At 46.3% G+C, this 20,735-nt stretch overlaps 1 long non-coding RNA gene across 1 annotated transcript in view; it reads left to right on the top strand.

Moving 5' to 3' along the window:
* Positions 1–1,881: 1,881 nt before the first annotated feature.
* The window catches only part of LOC308485467, a 175,300-nt gene continuing 156,446 nt past the window's right edge, over positions 1,882–20,735 (top strand). The window contains exon 1 of the long non-coding RNA XR_013990537.1: positions 1,882–2,013. This is a non-coding gene — a long non-coding RNA (uncharacterized lncRNA). The remainder of the gene's footprint in view (positions 2,014–20,735) is intronic.

Here is a 20,735-nt window from a genome sequence, read left to right as displayed (position 1 = left end):
CATTACTGACTGGGAGGCTTCCAATAGAGAGGCTTTCCCAGCAATGCTGTGGATTGAACCTTCCCTTTTGCTTGTTAAGTGGATAATTGTTCTGCAGGACCACGGAGAGCTCCTAAGGACAGCAGAGGTTCTTCCAACAGCAGCCAGTGCTGAACCTTTTTTAAACAAAAGAATAATGTATGGGGGGTCTGGGTATGGCTGCCCTGTGTGGTGAGCCTCTGAACTGCAGGCAGCTTCTCTGTGAAGAAACTTCTTGGCCTGCCCTGCCCACTGAATCCTTCTAAGAAGGAAGGTGTTTGCTGTTGACTAATGGCCATGCTGGCTGGGGCTGAGGAGAAGGAGTTCAACAACATCAGGAGGGCACCACATTGGTTACGCCTGCTGTAGGAAATTGCTTTATGCAGAGGTAGACTGATGGCCCCTCCAAACACAGTAATTAAATGGATAATTTGTTGCGGAGTGTGTTAATCTTCACCCTGTAAATCAGTAAAGCTGTTAAGCTCACCAACACGAAACAGTTTTTTAAAGCACAGTTGCTTTACTTAGCACACATAGAACACAAACTCTATATTTACACACTTTATGCAGGTTCCAGAGGGATTTCTGTACTTCAAAGTCCTTTCTGAACAAAGTCCACACACAAGTTTTAAGTCAATTTGCACAGAGTCCTGCAGCAGCTTAGAATTCTCCGAGTCCTGAAGGCTGGCAGTTCTTGGATTCTTCTTCGAAGATGAGCTCTTCTCAAAGTGTTCAGGCAACTCCGCAGTTCTGCAATGATCAGCTCCTTCCTGCTAATGACCAGTGACCCACTTCCAGCAACCCACAACCAATGCTGTAATCTGAGCCCTTTTATACACAGAGTTACCCGCCTCACCTGCTCCGTAACACTGATAGGAAAGTCATGAGATTCAGCCAGGTGCACCTCAGGAATGAGTCAGAATGAATCAGCTCTTTCTTCTCTAATGGAATTAACCCATTACCTGCATTCCTTAACATCATTGGTCCTGATTATTGATTATTGATGATTAAAAGAAAGTAATAGAAGTGGAAAGAAATGGCAATTGAGTAGATTGGAAGTCAAACACAAAGGTGGGGTGAGGGGTGGTGGATGGTGATGGGAAAATGAATTATTCGTGGGATTGAGTGTAGGTATGTTTGAACACTTTTAAGGATTGTATGAAATGTATGTTTGTATATTTGTAATATATGTGTATTAAAAATTCTTTTTAATAAAAAAAATTTAAAAAAAAATTTCTATACCGCTAAATATATTTAAAAATATCTCGAAGCGGAGTACGCAAAAGAAGCAGCAACAGACAACTTAAACAAAATACAATGGTACTTTGGTTGTCAAACTTAATCCATTCTGGGAGTCTGTTCAACTCCTGGAGCCGTTTGAAAACCAAGGTGTGGCTTCCAATTGGCTGCAGGAGCTTCCTGCACTCAGTCGGAAGCCACAGAAGCTGTGTCAGACGTTTGGCTTCCAAAAAACGTTTGCAAACCGGAACACTCACTTTCGGGTTTGCAGTGTTCGGGAGCTGATTTGTTCGGGAGCCAAGACTTTCAACAGCCAAGGTACCTGTCAGAGGTGTGGGTGTCTCTCTTCACCACGGATGCCACGGGAGCAAATTTTATAGTCTGTATTTACAATGGGTCATTAGCACATCGTTCATCCATCAGAGTCACTCAGTTCAGATCTCTGCTGAGGCCTGCGTTTGCCCCTCCAACAGCTCATAAAATGGTGAAGTCTCCCATCCGTCGTTCCACCCTTCTCTTTACCACATGCCTCTCGAGGGCGGTTGTAAATTTCCCCCCTGATTTTGAGCCTGAGCTTAACCTCTGTGTTCCCTGTGAACTTTCCATCTCCCCAGCCCTTTCTGGGTGTGCTGGGCCTGGGGGTAACCTGAGTAACACGGTCCAGGTCTGGTCCCGAATCCAAGGGTTCCGCGAGGAGTCAGTCCGACAGGGCCAAGGCAGGACACAAGGCAAGGTCAGGCACAGGATCACAGGCAGGTCCTGGCAAGCAGCAACGTTGCTCCCGCAACCTGGGGTGGGATCTGGCAGCCTTTTATCTCTGTCGGGTAGCGGTCGGTCCTGATTCCCCGGTGACTCACCTCCCTATCTTGCCCGAAGGCGAGCACTCCACCTGTGAGTACTCAGGTCTCTCCTTTGCTCAGACCTTAGTCTCTGCAGCTTGGGAGACGTCGGTGGGTTACTAGACCCAGAGGCCGCCTCAGCCTCCCCTGACCCAACCGGTAGTGGAGCAGCTGTAAGTGATGGCCCAGCTGGAGGCAACGAGGTCATCCCCGTATCTGGAGCCAGGGCAGGCTCAGGCCCCTGACTCGGCTCAGCTGGGGCTTGTTGCAGGGGAACCTGTGCAGACTGGGGCCCTTCAGACTTAGTCCCCAGACTAGGTTCAGCTGCTGCCTGAGGCAAAGGATCTGGTGTGGACTGAGACTCCTCTGGCTCCGAGTCTGACCCCGAGTCCCAGGCCATCACACTGGGCTTATTCCAACCGCTCTCTCCTCATTGCCTCCCTCCCCCTCGGTCACCTCGTCCACTTCTTCCACTCCCAGGCCTCTCCCTCCCTCTGGGGAACTTGAGACCTCTGGTTCGTCCCTGATAGTACCACTGTATTAAAAAAATTACACAGTTACATATAAAAAAGTTGCATTAATACAAAGTTACTAAAAAATATGAATCAATATCATTTCATTTTCCTTCTGACACACCCTCCCTCTCAGCCTCCAGGTGCCACGCTAGCTCACCCAAAAAAGTCTCAGCTTGGGGGTTGCATAACTAGTCTGACTTAGCATCAAGATGGAGCAGGGGGTCTAACCTGGGTTAAAGATGGCTCAAGGTCTGACTTGGCATAAAGATGGATCAGGTGTCAGACTTGCTATAAACCACCTGCCTATGTAAATTTGCAGTTATATTTTTAGACACCTCAAAAGACTTGTCTTGAAATAATCTTTTGCACAAATTCATATGCAGGATTTTTCTTCTTCTTTGTTTAAAAAACATGTTCTAGTTTACCTTCATTAAAAGTATTTCTGGGGCATTCCATCCTGTTTTGCTCTTGAGATGGAAGTGCGAATGTATAGTGAGTGATTGCTTGGTTTAATTTTAGGCTGGGTCTGCTCCTTCCCTTTTCCAGCCCATTGCTTTATGTTTGTATTTGCATCTCATATGCATTTGATCAAATGGCCACCATCTGAAGTCTCCATATGCTTCATGTAAGGAATGGAACACAGAACTGTGGGATGTCGACAGGAGTGATTGTTTTTTAGGCAATTTGTACTTTGTCATCAAACACGAAGTCAGCTCAGGAATTTACTTCTCCCAACACCGCGGAATGGATTAGAACAGCTTAAATCTGAGGTTTTCTGCTTTAACTGGATTGCAAATTGCTGTCTTCACCTTCTGAGCCTATGAAGCAGCCATGGAACATTGGCAGTTGCCGTCCGCTGAGTGAGACTGTTGGGTCCATGTAGCTCAGTACTGTCAACACAGGCTGGCAGCAGCTTTCCAGAGTTTCAGACAGACAAGGCGCGTTCCCAGCCCTATGTGGGGGTGTCAGGGATTGAAAGAAGGAGCTTTGCCATGGAGATGGTGTGGTTGGGGCAGAGTAGTTCCCCAACTCATGTGCCAGCGGAGACCCAGCTTAGCATTTTGAAAGGCCAAACTGCGCATGGCCTGAATGATGGGAAAGCAATTGAAATGCATGCAACAAAATAAAAATCAAACAGCTACAGGGAGAAGATGGTTCTCATTGGGATTGCAGCGAGTGAGGAGGGAGGCTTAACCCTTCCCTGCCAGCTGCTATTAGTCCCAACACATTATTTGGGCTAAGGGCAGTTTGTGGGAGGGTATTTTTGTCAGGGTAACAGTGGGGAGGAAAGGGTTACAGGAGGGTTGGGGGAACTTATTCTGCCCGAGGGCCACATTTCCTTCTGCGCAACCCTCTAGAGGCCAGGGGTCAGTAGTGGGCAGGACCAGAAGAAAAAGTGGGTGGAACAATGAGTGTAAATTTCTTTTTCTTTTTCTATATTTTTTAAAAATAAATTTCCATTTTAACAATCCAATAAAAACCACAATAAAACATTCCAAATTATCATACAATCAAAAAAGCCAATTATTCAATGCCAAATTATATATCTCTTGTGTGACTTCCCATGCTCTGAAGTTTGGGGAGTGATGATTTAATATAATTACTGCATTTCTTAAATAATAAATAGTCCAAATAAGGCATTTCCGATGTTGATCCTTCAATGAGTGTAAGTTTCACCTTTGTACAGTAGACTAGTTTCAACACGCACATCCTCCACCCCACCAATAGGGGGTAGGAATAGATGACTCCCAGGTTCCTTCCAACTCTATAGTTCTATGATAATAATATATTTATATGCCACCCATCTGAATGGGTTGCCCCAGTCACTCTGGGTGGCTTCCAACAAGCTAAAAACATTAAGCACAGTAAAACATCAAACATTAAAAATTTCCCTAAAACTGTCTTGTAAAAGTCTGATAGTTGTTTATTTCCTTGACATCTGATGGGAGGGTGTTCCACAGGACGGGTGCCACTACTGAGAAGGCCCTCTGCCTGGTTCCCTGTAGCTTCACTTCTCACAATGAGGGAACTGCCAGAAGGCCCTCGGAGCTGGACCTCAGCGTCTGGACTGAATGATGAGGGTGGAGACTCTCCTTCTCGTTCTATCAAGACCTCTCCTCCTCCCAGAGGGGAGGCGTTGTGAGTGGGAGCCAGTTCCCGCATTGGCAGGGGGGCGTTCCCGGCCCCCTACACCAGCCATTCCGGCTGCCACACTGCGCCCCCACCGCCAGCCAATCAGCCTGGCTCGGGGGCGGGGTTTAACCGCACCTAAGCGGCCGTGGCAGCGCTGTGCCATCACTTTGCTCTGGATTTTCGTCAGGGCACTCACCCAACCCTCCCTTTAGGTCATATCGTTATGGTTGACATTGCTATGGACCTTGGTTGGTTGCCTTGGTTGTCCAAGGAGCCTGGTAGGAATTTTTATCCATTTGGCTAATTGGCTCCTGCCTCTTGGTTTTTCGCCTGTTGTTGTTTAGTCATTTAGTAGTGTCCGACTCTTCGTGACCCCATGGACCAGAGCACGCCAGGCACTCCTGTCTTCCACTGCCTCCCGCAGTTTGGTCAAACTCATGTTCGTAGCTTCGAGAACACTGTCCAACCATCTCGTCCTCTGTCGTCCCTTCTCCTTGTGCCCTCCATCTTTCCCAACATCAGGGTCTTTTCCAGGGAGTCTTCTCTTCTCATGAGGTGGCCAAAGTCTTGGAGCCTCAGCTTCAGGATCTGTCCTTCCAGTGAGCACTCAGGGCTGATTTCCTTCAGAATGGATAGGTTTAATCTTCTTGCAGTCCATGGGACTCTCAAGAGTCTCCTCCAGCACCATAATTCAAAAGCATCCATTCTTCGGCGATCAGCCTTCTTTATGGTCCAGCTTTCACTTCCATACATCACTACAGGGAAAACCATACCTTTAACTATACGGACCTTGGTTTTTTGCCTACCTCGTAGCAAACCATCACATCCTTTTGGGTATAGGCGGTTAGGCATTGGAATATGTGTGCTGTGTTGGAGGGCAGGTCATGGCCATCACCTACCCCTCATATTTTGGGTATTCCGTTAAAGGGATCTCGCGGTTGTGGATCCTGTCTGATGCCCTGCTGGTGGCTAGGGCCATGGCACGACACCTGGTGATGTCAGGGGGAAGCTTTTAAGTTGTATTTGCATTAACAGGCTCCTCTCACTGGTCATTAACCTTTAAAATGACTTCCCGCTGGACGGGGTTGAGTCATGTATAAATCATCTGATCCAGTGCCTAAGCCAATACCACTCATATGCTGTAACCAATAAAGTTGTGGCCTCATTTAGCCCATTAACCTAAAATACATGTGTCCTTGTGTCTTATTTATCCCCAAGTGGGTGGTGGGTCCTTGACTCACAAGTGGCTTTCCTGCTGGTGAGCTTTCTCTAAGCTTTGGGCTGGCCGCTATGGGGAGTAGAAAGCTGCCTATCGGCCCATCTAGTTCAGTCTTGTCCACCCTGACTGGCAGCATCTCTCCAGCTTTTCAGGCTGGGAATCTTCCCAGTCCTACCTGGAGAGGCTCTCAGGGATTGAACCTGGAACCTTCTGCTCTGCCATTGAGCCATAGCCCTTCCTAGACCAGGGACCATTAGAGCTCTTCTGATGCTCCTACCCAGATGAAGAGGTCGCTCCGCTGGAGGCCCTCTGATAAGGGAAGCTGCACAGAACCTGTGAGCCAAGACAATGTTTAAAAAGCCTCGCACATCGCTTCCAGCAGAGTGGAATTGACAAATCGGGAAGAGAGAATCTCTCGGCTTCTTGATCAGAGCGATTAGCCACCTGAAGGGAAATAATGGACAGCGCCGCATGATGGTAAACAGTGGCAGAATGGCGGAGCAAAGGGCTCGTCCACTGCTACAGTCTCTTTTCAAACCGTGGCTTTCTTCCCCTTCTGAGCAATCAAATGTATCAGCTGGCAATCAGCCTCCCACAGCTGCTGGCAGTTTGACTCAAAATCACCGGCAGGGCTCAGATTCTGCCCACTCCTCCGGCGCGCCTGGCAGCCCCACCGACGGGCAGCTTGCTCCGATGAGAGCCAGACGTGCCTGCAGGTGCGAGAGGCAGCATCAACAAGGCCTGCCCACCTCTGCCCCCCGTGCCAGTGGAGTCATCTCCCCAGCAGCTTCATTGCCCCAGTCCCGTTTCAGAGGCGTCATTGGGCCTGCATGCCTGTCCAACTGCTTGCTTCGAAAATCAGCAGGATCAAAGGCAGCAGACTCTGTTCATTATTTTAAGCCGAGGGTGGTGGCATGTTTACATCTGCAGGCCAGGTGCTCAGGGGTTGGTTTCGTGGCGGCAAAGACATAGTCAACCGACAGTGTGCAAAGTTAGAAAGAGTCTCTATGTCAAAGGACCTGTCAGACTGGAAACCGTGGTCTCTCTAGCTCTGCTTTGGAAAAGAATGTGCTGTTCCCCCCAGAGCCTTGCTCAGGCTAAAATCCATGCGTGAGCGTGTGTGTGTGTTTTTTCAAATGGAAATGTTTAATGCCTATTTTTCAAGTGTTGTGTATAGACTTCTACATTAGCAGAACTTGTAAAAGTCACTTGTATTAAGATGAATAAGGTTTTAAAACGGGATTGTTAAGATTATAAGGTTTTATGGATGAGCATGAATAAGCATAGAGTGAAACCAAGAGGGGGAGTGGAGGGAAGTCAATTGAGTTAAGATTTATGATTTGAATTTTTGTTTGTGGGTTTTTTTTTGTCATTATAAAATTAATAATTTGTATATATATATTTTAAAAAAATAGAATAAGAGAACAAGAAGAACATACGTTTAGAGAAGATTGGAAAATGTTTATTGAATATATGGGAAATAACTGTGTACAGCTGAAAACGCCGGGAGCGTTAAGATAAATTCAACAGTGTAAATAGGTTTTGATGGATGCAATAATGGAATACTGAAAGGTATAGTTTTTGTAAAATATGCAGGGATTGATGATTTGCAAAATGAACCATGGAAAGAGAAGAAGGGAAGTCCTTGCCTTAATCCCTTAAGGATGTAAAAGGAGTATTTTAAATTGTAAAATAGAAAATGTAATAGTAAAAAAAAAGAATCCTCCGTGTGCTCCATGAACTCATTCCAACAGGTGGCTGTGATGGCCACCAACTTGGGTGGCTTTAAAAGAGGAATAGACAAATTCATGGAGGAGGAGAAGGCTATGGATGGCTACTAGCCAGGACGTCTGTGCTCTGCCTCCAGTTAGAGGAAACAATGCTTCCGAATGCCAGTTGCCATCCAGCAAGTTCTTCTTATGTTTAAGCTTTTTCCAAAGTTATCTGATTGATCGATACGCCATTCAAGAGAGAAGAGAGGCAGGACTCTGCCAGCCAAAATGCATCGATGGAGAAACCTGCGCTTTGGCAGACGTTCTGTACCCAAGTGTGCGGCTGGGATCGCTTGCCTGTGTTGTTTACTATCCGTTACCCGAGTTGACGTGTGAAGTCATTAGCGAGTCGTCCCCCCCCACCATACCCGTTATTTGAATCAATCTTTTTAATCTCCAACCGATAAGGTTCCTGAGAGCTAATGAGTCAACCTGACAAAGCCTTACTCTCCAAATGAGTCATGGAAAGCATTGGCGAGAAGACAGGTAACAACATACAGCATTGGCAGGATGGAGGGAAAGGAAGAAAAGAGCTCAGCCATACGGGCAAAAGCTCTTGCAAGAAGCTCACATCAACACAACAATACTAAGTGCATAAGAACAGCCCATCTTAAACCAATACAGTGGTACCTCGGGTTACAGACGCTTCAGGTTACAGACTCCGCTAACCTGGAAGTAGTACCTTGGGTTAAGAACTTTGTTTCAGGATGAGAACAGAAATCGCGCGGCAGCGGGAGGCCCCATTAGCAATAATAATAATAATAATAATAATAATAATAATAATAATAATATATTTATAGCCCGCCCATCTGGCTGGGTTTCTGCAGCCACTCTGGGCAGCTTCCAACACAATATTAAAATACAGTAATGCATCAAACATTAAAAACTTCCCTAAACTGCCTTCAGATGTCATCTAAAAGTCAGGTAGTTGTTCTTTTTGACATCTGGTGGGAGGGTGTTACACAGGGTGGGCGCCACTACTGAGAAGGCCCTCTGCCTGGTTCCCTGTAACTTGGCTTCTTGCAGGGAGGGAACTGCCGGAAGGCCCTCAGCGCTGGACCTCAGTGTCCGGGTAGAACAATGGGGGTGGAGACGCTCCTTCAGCTAAAGTGGTACCTCAGGTTAAAAACAGTTTCAGGTTAAGAATGGACCTCCAGAATGAATTAAGTTCTTAACCCAAGGTACCACTGTACCTTGTTCTAGCAGCAGCCAACTCCAAGCCATTCTCCTCCAAAGTAGGCATCATGGTCCCTTGATGATCTGGCTCCAGAAGTTCTTGCATCTGTCCCCTGGAAGCCTACCCATCTTAATCAGGATATGACTTTTTTTTTAAAAAAAGAGATTTCTATGCTTTCTTTTTAATGATCCTTCTCTCTCAGATTTTATTGTTTGGTTACCTTTTTATTCTGCCCTCCCTCTGGCTCTTGGGAGACAGGGTCCCATGTTTTATTCCCACAATGGCAATCATCTCCCATCCTAAGCTAGGAGCATCCTCAACTAGGATCCCCCAGTGATTGTCATGGGTGATGGCCTATTCCTGTCTTGCAGAGGATCCCACAGTGTGAGCAACTTGCTATGACAAAGGCTAGAGGTGGGCTGAAGTCTTTGGATGGTAGGCTTCTGGGTTACATTGGGCCCTCAGCCTGGAAATGGTTTCACACCCCCAATTTAAATTATGGAATCTGACTAACTTCAGAATCCCTGGAACTCTCTTCCACAGGAGTGTGATGCCCGCCAACTTGGAGGCTTCAGATGAATGCCACAGTGATTCTGAATGCTGGTGTCTTGAAACCGCAGGAGGGGAGAATGCACGTGTGGTCGAATCCTGCTTGTGGGTTTCTCCACAGGCATCTGGTCCACCACTGTGAGAACAGGTTGATGCTGGACTAGATGGACCACTGGCCTGATCCAGCAGTCTCTTCTTATGTTCTTAACTATTCAGCCATGAAGCAAGACATGATGGTTGTTCTCTCTCCTGGAAGGGGGCTGTCAGCCTGGAGCTTAACAGACAGATCTCTTCAGTAACTGGTGGATAAGGCTTCCATTGGTTACAAATAATGATGGCTGTATGCCACCTCCAGGCTATGTACCTCTGAATTAGCAGTTTCTGGGGAATGATAGTGGGAAAAGTGTCAGTATCTTCAGCTCACAGGCAGAGGTACCTGGCCTCCCCCGAGGCAATTGAGCGAGATACCTTGTTTACCGTCCGTCTGCGACCCCGGCAGGCTAGGTAAACAAACCCGGCGATTCTTCTCATTAGTCGTGAGAAGAACACACCCTCTGCTTCTCGGCGTCTCTCTCCCTCCCTGCATTCTCCCAGGGAGGAGAAATGAGACAGACAGGAGTCCTTTCTACATGTTTTATTCCTGTCACTCAACAGTACATAGAAATGCGTCTGCACCCTTCAGTCTCCATCAGAAGAGTCACAACTCCTCCCCTGTACTTCCAGTACAGGTCATATGACACTCTGAGCTAACATCCGGTGCTCAGTACAGAGAATAGGCTCCACCTTTTCCCCAACAGTACATCTGCAAACCTGTTTTGCATTTCAGCCATCTGGAGCTGGCTTTTGCCTTGGTGCTTTTTCCCAACATCCTCCCCCAAAAGCATCAATTGGCAAAACATTATCCAGAGAAGAGAACAAACAGTTGTTATCCATAAAACAGTCCCCTGTTGTTTCAGTTCCACCCTTGGAACTCCCCGCCACTGGTTTCACCAGTGCACCTCTCTGGTTGTCTGGCTTCCAAGGAATGAGTGCTTCTGCATTACCTTGGCTAGCTACCCTCTGTTGTGTCTTTGTCTCTGACTTAGACACTGCTTCAACCTGCTTTGAGTTGTTAACAATAGCAACACATGCAACAGCTAAGTTAGCAAACTCTTTTGAGTTCCTCTTTGGTGGTACACCCTTTGTAACTCTCTCAGACCTGCGTATGAGGTTCTGATCCTCTGTGCTCACTGGTTCATCCTTTGGACTCTGTTGAGAACCAGTAGCAATCAGTGGTTCTTCCTTCATCTGTGAAGGTCTATCCATTGTGTGAGATTTTCTCTCAATGACTGTTACAACTGAACTCTCTGAGCTATCACTGTCATCGTCAGTACCACTGTAATCTGTGACATCAGAAAAATCATCATCATCATCTGAATCGTTTCCTGTGGGAAATGTCTGTACTATCCGCTCTTGCTTTGGAGCACTCTCTAGGAACTTTGTGAGAATCACCTGACCAGATTCAGACAAAATTACTCTGTAGAGACCCTTTTCATAACCCACAAAAATGCCTCTGGCATTCTTTACTCCACCTGGAGCTTCTGTTCTCACATGAGACCCGAAAACCTTAAAATAGGCAACAGAAGGTTTTCTATTGAACAGCTTCTCAAAAGGAGAACATCCCAACTCTGTTGAGACCTTTCTCAACCACACATGAAGATAGGATGCTAGCGATTCGGCCCAATATTCATGTGGCAAATGTGAACTCAGCAATTGCGCATTCATCCCCTTTTGCAATTCTTTGTTCACTCTTACACAGACCCCCCTGTTCCACGCTTCGGTCGAAACAGCCACTTTTCCATCCAGGAACTTCTGAAACTTCTGTAACAGAAAAACTTGCTTGTGATCTGTGAAAAGACAATCAATGTTAGCATCATGCATATTTTTAACCTTGTCACAAAACTCCTGAAACTTTTCTAAAGTTTCTTGCGGTTTCTCCATCATATAAACCCAAGAATAATTAGTGAAACAATCCACACGCAAAAGGTAATATTTTGCACTGCCTCTAGATGGTTCTAGAGGACCAATCACATCAGCATACACCCGCTGAAATGCTCTGTCGACCTTCTTGGTGAGCTTTCTGGTGCTCACACTGGTCACACCTGCAAGAGAGATTTCGTTAGAAACAGAAGAATTACATTTCATGTAATCACTTTGATCAAAAGTTAACAAATACAGTCCATCTTTCTCTTTGGCAGTAAGAAACAGTTCTCCATCTTTGTAGATCTTGCAGCTTTTAGCATCATAGGACAATTTCAGTCCTTTCTTTGCAATCTGCGACACACTCAGCAGATTAAATCTCAGTTCTGGAACCAGGTAAACATCACTTATGGTCAAGTTCAGACTCTCAAGATACACAGTCCCAATTCCGGTTGCTTCCAGCTCTTGACCGTTGGCCTGTTTCACAGTGAAGCTTTGCTTCTTCAACATCGAAAACAGTCCTCTGTGCGGGCATAAATGTTTTGTGCATCCAGTGTCGATTATGAATGCGTTCCCAACATCTGGCGTGGTTCCTTTCGCCATCATAGCCTTTGCAGGTTTCACCTGGCACTTGGTACGGCTTTTGCCTGACGCCTCAGGCTTCGTAGAGCTGCTCTTTGCTCCTCTTGACTGGCGCGGCTTCTTACAGTTTCGCTGTAGATGCCCAGTCTGTCCACAATTGTAGCATCGGACAGCACTCAATGCTACACCATGCTCCCTAGTAGCATCAGCAGTGGGGGAATTAGAACTCTGTTCTTCCCTCCCCCTGTTTTTTTCTTCCAGTGCAGCAAGTCTGTCGTGTTCATTCAGGACCACAGCACAAACTCTCTCCGCGGTCAGCTGCGCGGCCGGTAGGGAACCAAGCTGACTGGCAACAACCTTGTAGGTGCGGCTAAGGCTGTTTATCATCATGAAGCAAAACACTTCCTCCTGAAGACGGAAATTGCGTTCCAGCATCTGTTGACGCAGAAACTTCATTTCTGTCAGGTGCGCTTGAACATCTCCATCAGGCGCAAGTCTCAGATTGGTCAATTTCTCAAAATACAGCAACGCTGAAGAACCAGCATCTCTCTGATGCGTTGTACGCAGCGTGTCCCAAACCTCTTTCGCATTTTCTAAATGCTGAACATGCACCAACTGATCATCTGAGACACACAGAATTATAGCAGTCCTGGCCCTTACATTCTGTGACTCCCAACCTCTGGTTGGTGCTGCAGGGATGGGGTTTTCAATTACATCAAAAAGCCTCTGATTCTGCAGCAGGGCCTTCATCTTTACAGACCAAGATGAATAATTGTCATTGGTTAAGGGAGGTGGGTAAGGCAAACCTCCCCCTTTCTTGGCATCCATCTTGAAGCCAAGCCTCCAGCTCACACTGTCAAACAAACTGTAAAATCCAACAGTTGTTTTTTTCTTTTCTCACGCAGCAAACTGCAAGTTGTTTACGGTCTTTTGCACCTGGCAGCTAAACTCTGGCTGCTATGAAAAGTCCCTTCCAAGGGCACGTGAACTTGTAGCCAAAACACTCTCTGGTTTTGTTTCGCTTTCCCAGGCTTACACTCACAGTCCAGCCCCTTTGCCAGTAACTTTCCAACTTTCCGTTACTTAGCAACAATGCATTTCAATAGGACATCTTATCTTAACCACAAGAATTTGTGGAATGCAGGCCTCTTCTCCCGGAGCTGTATTTTTCCAAAACGCAGCTCCCCGTGAACCAGTGAATTAATCGAACTGCGTTCACACTTTTAGCCCGAAATGCAGCATACCTTGAACTTTGTTGCTCTGGAAAACACCTCTTCTTTCCACCAGCTGTCTGTTGAGCCTCTGGCTTTTCTCAGACGCTTTTCTCCCTCCTTGGAGCAGAGGAGGACAATCCACCAGCCTCTCATGCAGATGTCCGATGAATCGCAACCATCCGAAGGCTGCCATATGTCAGTATCTTCAGCTCACAGGCAGAGGTACCTGGCCTCCCCCGAGGCAATTGAGCGAGATACCTTGTTTACCGTCCGTCTGCGACCCCGGCAGGCTAGGTAAACAAACCCGGTGATTCTTCTCATTAGTCGTGAGAAGAACACACCCTCTGCTTCTCGGCGTCTCTCTCCCTCCCTGCATTCTCCCAGGGAGGAGAAATGAGACAGACAGGAGTCCTTTCTACATGTTTTATTCCTGTCACTCAACAGTACATAGAAATGCGTCTGCACCCTTCAGTCTCCATCAGAAGAGTCACAACTCCTCCCCTGTACTTCCAGTACAGGTCATATGACACTCTGAGCTAACATCCGGTGCTCAGTACAGAGAATAGGCTCCACCTTTTCCCCAACAGTACATCTGCAAACCTGTTTTGCATTCCAGCCATCTGGAGCTGGCTTTTGCCTTGGTGCTTTTTCCCAACAAAAAGGCTGTGGTGCTCATGAGCTGCTTGTGGACTTCCCAGAGGCACCTGACTGGCCATTGCAGAAACAGAAATCTGGACTAGATAGGTCTTTGGTTTGATCCAATGGGGCTCTGTGATTTTCTCTCAGAGCACATACAGTGGTACCTCGGGTTAAGAACTTAATTCATTCTGGAGGTCCGTTCTTATCCTGAAACTGTTCTTAACCTGAGGTACCACTTTAGCTAATGGGGCCTCCCGCTGACACCACATGATTTATGTTCTCATCCTGAAGAAAAGTTCTTTACCTGAGGTACTATTTCTGCGTTAGCGGAGTCTGTAACCAGAAGCGTCTGTAACCCGAGGTACCACTGTACAGTGGTGCCCCGCAAGACGAATGCCTCGCAAGACGAAAAATTCGCTAGACGAAAGGGTTTTGCGTTTTTTGAGTCGTTCTGCAAGACGAATTTCCCTATGGGCTTGCTTCGCAAGATGAAACGTCTTGCGAGTTCTTGCGAGTTTGTTTCCTTTTTCTTAAAGCCGCTAAGCCGCTAAGCCGTTAATAGCCGCTAAGCCGCTAATAGCCGTGCTTCGCAAGACGAAAAAACCGCAATACGAAGAGACTCGCGGAACGGATTAATTTCGTCTTGCGAGGCACCACTGTATTTATTTTATTCATGAGCATATGTCTATACCATCATAGAATAACCAGCTGGATCATCTAATCTAGCATCCTGTTCTCGCAGATGCTCTCTCAGAGCACATATTTATTTTATATATGAACATATCTAGCATCCTGTTCTCACAGTGGCCAACCAGATACCCACAGGAATCCAAGGAGCAGAACATGAGCACCAGAGGCCTCTTTCCTACTGTGGTTTCCAGCAACTGGTATTCAGAAGCATTTCTTCCCCCAGCTGTGGAGCAGAGCAGAGCCATTGTGGCTAGTAGCCAATGATGGCCCTCTCTTCCATGAATTTATCTAATCCTCTTCTAAAAGCCTCCACGTTGGTGGCTATCATGGTCTCCTGTGGAAGCAAGATTCATAACTTGACTATGCACTGATTGAAGCAGTGCTTTCTTTTTATCTACCCTAAAGCATAAAACACCAAGGCAGTATACTACATTAGAACTCCGCTGAAACAAATATAGGTAACCGTTAAATTTTACAGCCACTAATGAGCTCATAAGCCCTGGGGGGTGGGGTGGGAGTCAATAGATAAAGATGCAATGGAAAAGAAGTCTGCCAGGACTTGCAGAGTCTCTAAAATTTAGTTTGGCCGTGAACTTAACAGCAGCCTGCAGTGACAACGAGCCTCATTGGGAGTTTTTTTTTAAGGCTGTGACATTTGTTGCAGCTGGGGAGGAATTGAAGGAGAGCAGCCTCTGTTGCTACACAGCCCGAAGGTCCATCATCTCATAAAGCTTAGCACCAATAATGCAAAATTCCGGGCTTGCCATGTTAAACCTTTTCCCCTCAGGTGTTTCGGCGCAGAGCCAGCCAATGACATTTGAATATTTGGCAGCGTTTTGGAAAGGAAACACATCCCTGCCACCGCCGCTGCTCTTATTTACACAGTTGGGGGACATTTGTTTAATGGAAGTTGCTGCAGAAAAGAGGGGTGGCCTCCTTGAGCCCCTGTGATTGGTTTGCAGTATAAAGCCTCGGGATTGGTCAGATCTAGAAGCACAGCTTTTGTTTTTTTGACCGGGCCACAAAGCCCCTAGCCAATGGGGGAAAGCTGCCAGTTTTCAGGGTCCTGAGTTGGAGAATAGATGCCCTGGTTTGGGGGTTTGTCTAAAGCCACCTGGAGGGTTTGAAAATAAGGTTTAAGCTTGGTGCTAAGTCTCTTATTCTTAAAATGGATGAGCGGTCAAGTTCATCTGAGCCTTTTAATCCTTTTAAAAACAGGGAAAAGAATTCAAGTCAATATTTTTCAGGCTTGCTATCACCGCTGCACTTTAACAATTAAGAGTTGTTTGGATAATAAGGTAACCGCTTTTATTTTAACTGGCATGACCCAAACCAAACACATGCTGGAAGGAATCAGGCCTATGCCAAGGGCGTCTAGACAGCGCCATGCGGGATTAAAACAAATGATCATGGAAGCCAAAGGAATGGATCCTGCCAACGTGAGTGGCATATATTAATTTCTATGTAGCTGCTTGCATGGGTAAGGAAACCCAGCCATCAGGAGGCAGGAATACGGTTGGCTTGCCTGTGCTGGGGTGTAGTGGTTAGAACAGGGGGGAGGTAGGCAAAGTGGAGCTCGCCAGATGTTTCTGGACTACAATTCCCATCATCTCTGACCATTGGTCATGCTGGCTAGGGGTTTTGAAAAGCAGAATCCATTCTCAGAGGCCCTGCACTTTCTGGAGCTGTCAGGGAACTGCCATCAGCTCAGAGGCGAGAGGTGGAAGGGCAGCTGGGTTACAGGGAGCCTCCAAAGATTGTGAGAAGCAGCACTTCATCCGCGGAGGAGGGAAGCCCCACCTCTAGTGGGGAAGGGATGCAGGGCTTGGAGGATGCAAGAGAGAGCCAAGACACCGTGCATGAGCAAAGTGGGGGGGAGGCAGGTCCCCCTTTAGCCACGCCCTCTCTGTGCAGTCGGTTTACACGCAGAGAGGGGAGGCCTCGGATGGGGGTCAAGAGACTACGCTGCTGGGGAAAGTTTAAGGACCACCCACTCCCAGATTCTGCTAGTGACTGAGCAAGACATGGAATTGAGATGTTCTGCACTGTAAATGTTTTTGCACCAATAATAAAGCCTTTGAAAAGACCAGTGGGGATCTTGCCTGTTCGGTCTTGAGCAACCACGCTGATAGGCATAACAGGAACAGTTAAATGTCTTTCTTGAAAAGGGAAAATACGTTGCACACACTCAAACACATTATCCTTAGGTGTTCCCCCACACCAAGAAAAAAGGCATTTGGGTCTTCTGAACATCCACAGAAAACCTCAGCTCTGGGAGTGGGGATTTTAAAAAACAAAACTCGCCAGCACTTCTGTTTCTCTGTCTGTCCCCCATAAAGGGCGGGGAAGGTTCATATTCTCTTCTGGGCAGCTTTTCAAAGTCCACCTGTCTGTGGTACACAGGGCCAGAAGCAAACATGGGAAGAGCAACAGGTACAAATGTTGGCTTTGTACAGTGGGTGAGTTTCTACTGTCACACACCTCTAACCACCCTCCATCCTAAGAAGCGAAGGGCATGACCTCAAGGACACGTTTCAGCCAGGCAAAAGCACTCAGGATGCAATGCGAGGGCAGTGGAGGGGCTGGCCTGGGAAGAGTTCAGAGGGCCAGACAGAGAGGCATGGAGGTCCGCCTTAATCCCCTAGGCCTGAAATCCCCCACACCTGCTATACATGAACAGGCTCCTAGTGGAAAGCAGTAATGACCTCCGACAGTACTTCACAAAAGCATAAAAAAGAAGAAGCCCGCAGAGCCTTTTAAAAAATTGTATTTGCAAACTTATTTCATTATTATGGACAGAGACAAAATCTGGACATGGCTACAGAAACAGGGTTTCCTGCTTTTTTTTAAAAAATGCACCTGCTGTACAATCGTCTTTTCATTTATTTTCTCATCAGACGGTGTCTTCCTTTCTAAAGTCTCCAGGGGAAACTTCCATGTTTTTATAGTATCTGTCAATGAGCTGTGGGACCATTTACTCTTCATCCCACCCCCAAAACATGCCCTCCTATGTGGTACTTCTGCATCAGGGCAGAAGGGGAAATGGGATTAGCTGGGGACTTTTACAGGAGTCTGCCAAGCAAAGAGCTGAATTTCAGGCAAGCACCTGAGCTGTCAAAAAGGCTCATCCTGATGCAGGTATGAAGCAGGAGGGTGGGTGGGAGGAGGGAGCCACTGAGAAATTGTTGGATGGTTTGCAAATTGTTTGATAGTGTGGCATTTGTACAGAGCCCCCGATCGTTTCACAGACTATTGACCTGTACACCACTACTTTATTCTTCCGCTGCCACTAATTTTGTGGGGAAAACCCAGGGCTCCCCAGTTAAGTACTGAGTCTTAGTCAGGTAGAGTTAACAATGAAGATCAAAGCTTATTTCAAACACAAACAAGTTTTAAAATATATTTGAAATGCTGTCACTCTATTCCCTCTCAGTCTTGTCCCTGTTTCTAACTCACTCTGACTCCTCTATCTTCCCCACCCCAAAGAACCAACCAAACTTACTATCAAAACCTCTGGGCTGAGCCTTAAAATCAGGTAGGCTCCGCCTCCGGGCTTTCTTATTGGTCAACCTATTAACCCTTTCTCTCCCCCAATATAAACGTATCCCCAAAGAGTAGGCAAACACAATAGATGGTTTGTAATTCTGCGAGGCTTCCTGCCTCCCAATTATTCAACAATTGCAAGGGCAGAAAGTGTCATCTTCTCACCCATTTGCAACAGAGCAATCTTGTGCAGGTCTACTCAGAAGTATGATCAGTGCTTTTTTCTAGAAAAAAGGGTGTCGGTACTCATCATGAAGTTGTTGCAGTGTGTGCCGCACTTTTAACCAGTTTTTTCCTTCTAGAAAAAGGGTGCCGGTACTGTGTACCCTTGAGTACCCGCAGGAAAAAAGCACTGAGTAAGATCATTGAGTGCAACAGGGCTCACTCTTAGGTAAAGGGGGGAAAAGGGGCTGCTTCAACCTAATTTGGCCAAATCATCACCATCATGTATTAAATTTGTATACCACCCTTCATCCAAAAATCACAGGGCGGTTCACAACATAAAAATACAAATTCGTTATAAAATGAAACGAAAGCAAAACAAACCAATAACCCCAGTTCCACAGGCACCAGCCCAATTCAGTTCAGGATCCGGGATTTAGTTGGATCTAATACATAGCCCAAGTATTTTTCTGAGAGACTTCCAGACCTTTCATGAGCAGGGATGGATGAAAGCAGTTGATCTTTTTGAGATTTAATGGGACACTGTGTTCTTTGGAGTAATTCATTCAATATGGATTGGACAGATAGAGGAGGGCCTTTGTTGATAATGTGGTGTGGTTTGAGATACACAGATGAGAAGGAACATATATTCCACAAACTGAATGGCTTGTGCCTTTGAGGGGCTGTCTTTCAGGGGTTAAATGCTGTCCATTTTGTGGAAGTTCTCCCAAGACTTTATGAATGATTGTAATTGAGAAGTATTACACTCTAGTATGTAGTAATGAGGCCTCTCCATTTGGCCTTGCGGTGTTATTAAAACCCAAGAAGGAAGATGGTGTTGAGGCCTTACCTCTCTCTTGGAGAGTTTTGGTTAACCTGGATCACAGGGAGCTCTCCAGGGTCCTGTTCAGCACTCCTTTGCCAGGCTGACCGCTATTTAGATGGGACTTCTGGAATAACCCTAGTGCTCTTCCACACTTCCAATTATCCCACTGCTTTCCCCCAGTGAATCGGAACAAATGGCAATTGGGTTTTCCACAAATTGCTGTTTGTTCTGATTTAGCATTAAATGGGTTTTCATGGGGGAAGTGGCAGGGTAAAGGCAAAACATCTCAGACTCATGGCTAGAAAGCATGGGGCAAGTGGAAAACTGCTCAGACCCCTGCTTTCCAGCCATGGGAAAAACATAACTGTGGACAAACCCTTAGACTGGACTTCTGCACTAATCTTGTTTGACCCATGTTCCTCAAGACCCAACACCTCTGTGCAGACTTTGCATGCCCCAGACTTGACCTGAGGGAAGATAGGACAGGATTGGTAACTGATGAACAGCACATGGGTAGCAGTGTCTACTCGGAAGTAGGTCACATTGAATTCAGTGCTCCCAGACAGGGGCATTGATAGGTATATGAAGGCCTACAACATGAATTTGCATAAACATGTGGGGTTGTATCCAACTAAATCAGAGTCAACCCACTGGGATTCATGGTCATGACTAACTCAAACCCATGGATCGCAATGGGTCTACTCTGAATGATGTAGGCTTCAATTCTAACACTAAACTGGGAATAAGCCCCACTGAATTCAATAGGACTTCCTTAGGAGCATTTCATTCATGCTTATTTGTTTTTATATTTAGATCCCACCTTTTCTCCAAAGACCTTGAGGTGGCATGCATGGTTCTTTCCATGAATCCTTACAACAACCCTGTGAGGTAGGTTAGGTTGAGAGACAGTGAACAGCCCATAGCCGAGTGGCAATTTGAATTCTGGCCTCCCATTTCCTAGTCCAGCACCCTACACTACGCTGGACAGGATTGTCCTGTTAGTTGTAGACTACCTACCAACTTCATGTGAACAAACTAATGCATCTATATACATGGAACTTTCTGAAGATCTCAGACCCCGCCCCAAAGAGTTGGGGTTTGGGCCCTTTGGGGCACCCTTTAACGTTGCTTCCCTCTGAGTTACAGCCTGGGAGAAGTGCTTAGATCAGCAATAAATTCTCTAAACACCACTTAACAGCCACTACCCAGCGGAAAATTGAGAGGTCTGGCTTTCTTTTCTGGTGGATTAGGGTTAAATGAACCTGAAATGCTTCAATTTAGTTAAGCATCCAAAAGTTTTTGCTGCTTCTGCTTTTTTTAAGTCCATAAATTAGCTGGCAAAGGCAGTTAGCATCATGTTTCCCCTCTGCCTTTTCTCTCCCAGGGTGGTTGGATAATCCCATTGCTGCTTCCAAGATGGAACCAGGAAGCAACAAGATATAATTAAAGAGAACGAGAGAGAGAAAAGAGAGGGAGCTGCAAATAGTAATTAGAGGAGTCTTATGTACTGATTTCAACTTGGAGTGATGGAAAATTAAGATTCGGAAGGATGACAGGGAAGAAAATGAAACTGAAGGTCAGTTATCGAAATACATATGCCCATTTTGGTTCTCTATTTTCAAATCCTAAATCCAGTTCTCCACATTTCTGCAGAAATTT

The sequence above is a fragment of the Podarcis pityusensis genome (genome assembly GCF_964106645.2).
Source record: "Podarcis pityusensis genome assembly, chromosome: 9".
NCBI classification, from domain to species: domain Eukaryota; kingdom Metazoa; phylum Chordata; class Lepidosauria; order Squamata; family Lacertidae; genus Podarcis; species Podarcis pityusensis.
Note: the sequence above shows the minus strand (reverse complement) of the source record. Positions and strands in the feature narration are given on the sequence as shown.